The following is a 7,789-nucleotide window of genomic DNA, read 5'->3' as shown; positions in this document are numbered from 1 at the left end:
AGACCTCCTGTTATATTCCAAGATATCGATAGCCCAAATTCCCCTGCAAGATAACCAGAGTTTGTTGGACTGGTCCACAAGATATCGCCTGTCCATGACTGCTTCAGTCGTTGTTCACGATCCTCCTGGAATAGGCGAGGAAACAAAGCAGTGCCACCATGGAATACGGTGAGTTGGGAGAGTACGTGAGACATGGAAGCTGGGCTGAAAGTTTCTGCTCAGACGTTGAACGGGAAACAGGGAAGATGGGGATGGAGACAAGGCAGACAGTTCACTCAGTCTGAGGGGAAAATGCCGAGCCAATAATTCTCCAGGACCAATCTGGCCACTGCTCTCCAAATCCACCTTTGTAAATGAAGGAAGCTCTCCAAGAGAAAAGCAGCAGCCCTGTCATTTACTGCCCAAATGTGAGTCTTTCCTGGCTCAGGACCTGCTGCGAATGAAATGCTTTGTGTTTTATAATTCCCTCTTCCACCTCTTTTTTGTGTACCCTGCCTCTCAAGAGAATCACCTCAAGTTCATATCATTCTTCTCTTGCATCCCCATCTCTCTTTTTCATCCTCAGAAGTCCCAAGCGCTAGTGAATCACACACACACAGCCCCCATTCCTTACCCCCGGCATTGAAAAATCTCCGGCCTGGGGAGTTTAGCTTGGTAGCAGGATCATTTTACCTATTCGGGATGCCAACCGGCACAGGAGCGATTGAGTGAGAGGGTGACAAGCAAATCCATCCCTTCCAGTTGGGCTCCGAGATCAGTTTGCCTCACATAAGTTCATCCTCTTCCTCAACATTACTGTTATATCTGATGAGCGCTTGCTCTGTGTCAGGGAATTATCGCCTCATCTCTGAGCACGCTGCTCTCCTCCCCTTCTGGAAAATGGCTGGCTAAAATTATCTCACCGGCTCATGAGTCACCAGGGCCGTAGTCTCTCTAGGTCATTAATACGAACTATGGTATTTGTTAAGCACGTACTATGTACCTAGTGATGGGGTAGATATGATACAGTCAGATCAGACCCGATCCTTTTCCCCACTTGTGGCTCACAGACTAAAAGGAAGAGGAAGCAGGTATTTAATCCTCATTTTATGGATGAGGAAACCGAGGCACAGAGAAGTTAATTGACTTGCCCAAGGCCACGAGGCAACACAGGTCTGTCCCCGAGAGAAGGGAGCAGGGCGCAGGGGTAACATTCTACTTGGTTGTCTCTGGGTTTAGCTAGTGACCCCTCAAATTGGTCACCTGCCTCTTTTATGGTACTTTTTAAGCGCTTACTAAGTGTCAGGCACTGTATTAAGCGCTGGGGTAGATGCAAGTCCCAAGCACTTGGTACAGTGCTTTGCACACAGTAAGTGCTCATGAAATATGACTGAATGAGTGAATGAAAAGTTAATCAGGTCAGACACAGTCCCTGTCCCACGTAGGATTTACAGTCTCAATCCCCTTTTTACAGATGAGGAAACTGAGGCTCAGAGAAATTAAGTGACTTGCTCAAGGTCGCACGGCAGACAAGTGGCAGAGCCAGGATTAGAACCCAACTCCTTCTGCCTGCCTCTCGGAGATCGAGACTTGTCAGTGACGGACTCATTTGGCGTCCAAAGCCTGGAGAGGGTCCAGTCTGGCTCAGATTGACCCGAGATGGGTCGATGAGGTAACAAATTAAAATGAAATTAACAGCTTATTCAGGGGGTGGTATTTGGGGAGGGGAGGCAGAGTGAGGTGATCTGAGAAGAGAGAACCCTTCCTGTCATAGACTGCTCTTGGTGCTGATCTATGTTGGGAATTTTCATTTGAGAGCTGTCAAGTTATCTGAGAAAATATCAGCAGTGTCAACTCTAAGTCAGTCACCCATGCAGTCTGCAGTCACAGAGAAGTCCCACTTTATAGCACACTGAACTAAACGCTTGGGAGAGTACAAGAGTAGTAATGACACGAACCCTGTCCTCAAGGAGATGGCATTCTTGTGGGGGTGACAGACACAAAATACATTACAGGTAGGAGGAAGAAGAGAATGGAAAGATGAAAAGTAAATAGATTATTATTATTGTGATTGTGTTTTGTTAAGCACTTGCTATGCCTTAAACACCGTTCTGAGCACGGGGGTAGATAAAAGTTTATCAGGTTGGACACAGTCCCTGTCCTACAGTCTTCACACTTAGAACAGTGCTTTGCACATAGTAAGCGCTTAACAAATGCCACCAGCAGCAGCAGCAGCAGCAGCATTCACAGTCTAAGTAGGAGGGAGAACAGGTATTTAATCTCCATTTTGCATTTGAAGAAACTGAGGCACAGAGCAGTTAGTGACTTACCCAAGGTCGCGCAGCAAGAAATTGGTAGAGGCTGGATTGGAACCCAGGTCCTCTCACTCCCAGGCCCGTGCTCTTTCCATTAATAATAATAATAATAATAATGGCATTTATTAAGCGCTTACTATGTGCAAAGCACTGTTCTAAGCGCTGAAGCACTGTTCTAAGCGCTGAATTAGGCCAATGGATGAGAAACAGAAGGGCCTACTGGAAAGAGCATGGCCCTAAGATCAGGGGAACTGTGTCCTGATTCCAGCTCTGCCACCTGTCTGCTGTGTGACCTTGGACAAGTCATTTGGCTTCTCAGTTTCCTTATCTGTAAAATGGGGATGAAATTGCCTGTCCTCCCTCTCACTTACACTATGAGCCCCATGTCGGACAGGGGCTGTGTCCAACCCGCTTATCTTGAATTCACCCCTGTGCTTGGGACACAGTAAGCACTTAGCAAATATCATGGTTATTACCATTCAGCGGTAGTATTCGTAGTAACAATGGTAGTAGTAGTTTCAGTAGTAATAGTAGTAGCATGGAGAAGCAGCATAGCGAAGTGGATAGAGCACAGGCCTGGGAGTAAGAAGGTCATGAGTTCTAATCTCGGCTCCACCATTTGTCTGCTGTGTGATCTTGGCCAAGTCACTTCACATCTCTGTGCCTCAGTTCCCTCATCTGTAAACTGGGTATTGAGACTGTGAGCTCCATGTGAGACAGAGACTGTGTCCAACTTGATTTGCTTGTATCCACCCCAGCGCTTAGTACAGTGTCTGGAATATAATAATAATAATTATGGTATTTGTTAAGCACTTACTATTTGCCAAGCACTGTTCTAAGCACTGGGGTAGATACAGGGTAATTAGGTTGTCCCACATGGGGCTCACACATTTAATCTCCATTTTCCATATGAGCTAACTGAGGCACAGAGAAGTTAAGTGACTTGCCCAAGGTCACACAGCAGACAACTAGCAGAGGTGGGATCAGAACCCACGACCTCCGACTCCCAAGCCTGGGTCTTTCCACTAAGCCACACTGCTTCTCCATATGATAATAATAATAATGGTATTTGTTAAGTGCTTACTATGTGCCAAGCACTGTTCTAAACACTGGGATAGATATAAGATTATCAGGTTGTCCCACGTGGGGCTCACAGTCTTAATCCCATTTTACAGATGAGGTTACTGAGGCACAAATTAAGCGACTTGCCCAAAGTCACGCAACTGACAAGTGGCGGAGCCAGGATTAGAACCCATGACCTCTGACTCCCAAGCCCGGGCTCTTTCCACTAAGCTACGAACAAATACCATCATTATTACTAGCAGTTCATCCATTCATTCAGTCGTATTTATCGAGCGCTTACTGTGTGCTGAGCACTGTACTAAGCGCTTGGGAAGTACACAGCAGCCACACTAGTAATAGTAGTAGTAGTAGACTGTGTAGTAGTCTTTTAGACTGTGAGCCCACTATTGGGTAGGGACTGTATATGTTGCCAACTTGTACTTCCCAAGCGCTTAGTACAGTGCTCTGCACACAGTAAGCGCTCAATAAATACGATTGATGATAGTAGTAGCAGCAGTACTTTTTGAATGTCCACAGAGGTTTAGAAAACACTGAACTAAGCACTTGGGAGAGTTCAAAACAGTGAAATGACACGTTTTCAGCCCGCAAGGGGCTTGAAGTGCTACAGAAGGTTGTGAGCATAATAAGTGTGAACGGGGTTGGAGGGAAATTAGGACCTCAGGAGAAGAAAAATGAACTGGGGAAAGCCCCTTGGAAGAGGAGAGATTTCAGAAGGGCTTTGGAGATGGGAGAGCTGTAGGAGACAAATTAAAAAGAAAAACACATTTATAAATAGTTTCCCTCTTCTCCCCCTCCCACCCACCGCCCGCCCGGAAAGCCTGACTGATCCATCTGTGAAACATAGCAAGTAATAGCAAATGCCAAGCGGATTTTGGGGAAAAGCCCAAATCCATATCTTGCCTCAAACAAGACCCAGCTGAATTGTGGAAAGGACGGGAAATCACAATCAGCAGCTGCCACTGAATTGAAAAAGGGTTCTGATTGATGGGTTAAAGTCTGTTCACAAAGAACACAAATCAAAGGAAAGTGACTGACAGCGGAGGAAACACAGCAGAGTTAGAGTAATTAGCACTTTCATTTGCAATTAAGATAAATCCATTATCGGTAACAGAAATGTCGTTTGGCAGCTAATTCTCCCCACCAACTCTCCGGCGTTACCCTTTTGCAAGGAGCTGTGTATGGGGGTGGTGTTTCAGGGCAGAGACTTCAAGAGGGTTGTGTGATGCCAAGAGACAGAATCAAAAATAGCAAAAGGAGCTGCAGGGAAACACAACTGCACAATCCATTATCTTCACAGGTGCACAGTGAGGATTGGGTTGTGGAGAATGCCCTTATGCAGAAGCAGTGTGGTCTAGTGGAAAGAGCACGGGAGTCAGAGGACCTGTCTGCTGTGTGGCCTTGGGCAAGTCACTTCACTTCTCTGGGCCTCAGTGACCTCATCTGTAAAATGGGGATTAATTCCTGCTCCCTCTGATTTAGACAACGAGCCCCACGGGGGACAAGGAGCGTATCCAACCTGATTTGGTTGTATCTACCCCAGCGCTTAGTACAGTGCCTGGCATACAGGAAGCACTTAACAAATACCATTTTAAAAGAACGGTATGTATTATCTAGGGCGCTTGCCTCTTCTCTTCTCCCTGCTCACCTGTGAGTGAGTTGGGTGCTTTTTAGCACAGGTATGAAGATCACTGGGGACACGGAGGATTGAAAAATTCGAATCACTCAGTTTTTCTAGATTTTAAGGTTGGAAAAACATTTGGGTTGAACCTATTGGGCTGAATCTATTGGCTAACGTGGATTTGGAGGGTTATCTATAGATTTCCTGGTGGAAAGAGTATTGTCTCTGAGCCGGGAGTCCCCAGATTCTAATCCCAGTTCTGCCATTGGCCTTAACTTCTCTGTGGCTCAGTTTCCATGTCTGTAAAATGGGAATCTGTTCTACCTCTCCCATAGACAGTGACACCCATGTCTCCCCCTCGTCCCCCTCTCCATCCCCCCCATCTTACCTACTTCCCTTCCCCACAGCACCTGTATATATGTATATATGTTTGTACATATTTATTACTCTATTTATTTATTTATTTATTTTACTTGTACATATCTATTCTATTTATTTTATTTTGTTAGTATGTTTGGTTTTGTTCTCTGTCTCCCCCTTTTAGACTGTGAGCCCACTGTTCGGTAGGGACTGTCTCTATATGTTGCCAATTTGTACTTCCCAAGCGCTTAGTACAGTGCTCTGCACACAGTAAGCGCTCAATAAATGCAATTGATGATGATGATGATGATAGGGACTGTGCTTGAGTTGATTATTTTGTATCTACTTCAGTGCTTAGCACAGTTCTTGGCACATAAAACACTTAAAAAGACCACAGTTATTATAATTATTATCATTATTATCGTACTCCAAAGCCATCAGGAGAAGCTCCAGTGAACCATGAGCCCTTCTTTCCCAGATTACAAGAGCAAAGCTGCAAGGTTTTCAGGTTACGGGGATTTCCACAACACCTCTCACAAAGAACTTCTCTCCTTTAGTAGAATCCATATTTGCTGCATTCAGTCTACGGAAGTTGGGAGGCACGACATTCAAAATATCACATCTCTTGGGTAAAGGACCAGAATGCTTTTGCATAATCAAAGATAGGCCATTCATTCATTCAATCGGATTTACTGAGCATTTGCTGTGCGCAAGGAACTGTACTAAGTGCTTGTACCAAGGCTTCATGGCTAAAAGTCTTTTTATTCTCTTATCTTAAGGTCATATAAGGAAAGTGTTGCTCTGTTAGTTTGAAGTTGTCTGTGTTTTATTTTTCTCTCGTTTTCTTCCCTCAAGCGGCCCAAGGTAGAGCTGTTCTTTGAGAGGTTCCTGAGAACAGATTTCTTTCTCATGCTACTGTTCCTCCGCTGTCCTCTGCTGAAGAAAAGAATGAAAATATGAATGGGAGTATGAGGGGGCAGTGAGGGGCAGGAGCAAAGCAGAATGACCCAGGTCACAAGGAGATATTTGAGAAAATGGACCCCAGTCCCTCAAAAGTATTTCACCTTCCATTCATCCAATATTCGGCATAACTGGCTGTCAAACAGAGGATTCTTTTGTGTTTTCGTGCTCCTACTGAAGCTGGGTTAGGCGTCAGAAAAGCAGGGGAACTTGACTCACAAAGCAGAGAAAATACGTGACATTTTAATTTGCTTCTGTCATGAATAGATTCTCCATTTTTTTCTTTCTCGAAAAATAATTGCAAGAAAAACAGGAACCGTTTATCAGCGCCGTTCATGGATTTTTAGCGTTCGGTTGCTTTCCGAATGATGGCTTATGTAGCTGAAGCACTTGTTATGCTGAGGATTGCTGAGAATTTTATCTGCTTCACTGACACTTGAGATAACTTGCTTCCACGGGTTCTAATTCAAGGTCACTGACAGATAGCAGCGTGTCCTAAGTATTTTTAAAACCACAGTGATGTCCCGATAGCGTCCAGGGACAGGATATCTATGAGGAGAGTGTTAAATGCTGTCCTGATTATATTTTTTGATAGCCCTTTAGGTGATGAGTGGGGGGAAAATAACGCTGCTGACACCTGTTTAGGCAGCATTCAGGGCCAGATTAGCTCTCCTTGACAGGCTAGACAGATTCTCGTACCCCTCGGGCAGGGCTTGTATTTCTGTGGTGGCACAAGAGGTCATGGCTAAATGGGGGGAGCAAATCCACCAAGCAAATGCCCCAGTGCCCTCTTGGAGAGTCGGCCCCGAACCAAATCTACCAGGGTTCACTGCTGGTCACGCTATGGATGACTCTTTGAGGTCAGTAGAATAAAATTTTTTTTTAAAAATTGTAGTATTTGTTAAGCGCTTACTAAGTTCCAGGCACTGCTTTAAGCACTGGGGTGGATACAAGTAACTCAGGTTGGATACAGTCCCCATCCCATGTGGGGCTCACAGTCTCAATCCCCCATTTTACACATGAGAAGTAGAGAAGGAAGGAAGAAGAAACTGTGGGGAAAGTACAGGACTAAGCGTTTAGTACAGTGCCTGGCACATGGCAAGCGCTTAACAAATACCATAAGGATTATTATTATTATTATCATTGTTTTATCCATGCCTGAACCCTGAAACTACCCTGAAACTGTGGGAAAGTACAGGGCTAAGCGCTTAGTACAGTGCCTGGCACATGGCAAGCGCTTAACAAATGCCATAAGGATTATTATTATTATTATTATTGTTTTATCCATGCCTGAACCCTGAAACTACCCTGAAACTGTGGGAAAGTACAGGGCTAAGCACTTGGTACAGTGCCTGGCACATGGCAAGCGCTTAACAAATACCATAAGGATTATTATTATTATTATTGTTTTATCCATGCCTGAACCCTGAAACTACCCTGAAACTGTGGGAAAGTACAGGGCTAAGCGCTTAGT

The sequence above is a fragment of the Tachyglossus aculeatus genome, chromosome 18 (genome assembly GCF_015852505.1).
Source record: "Tachyglossus aculeatus isolate mTacAcu1 chromosome 18, mTacAcu1.pri, whole genome shotgun sequence".
Taxonomy (NCBI): domain Eukaryota; kingdom Metazoa; phylum Chordata; class Mammalia; order Monotremata; family Tachyglossidae; genus Tachyglossus; species Tachyglossus aculeatus.
The sequence above is the reverse complement of the archived record's forward strand: the minus strand, read 5'-3'. Positions refer to the sequence as shown.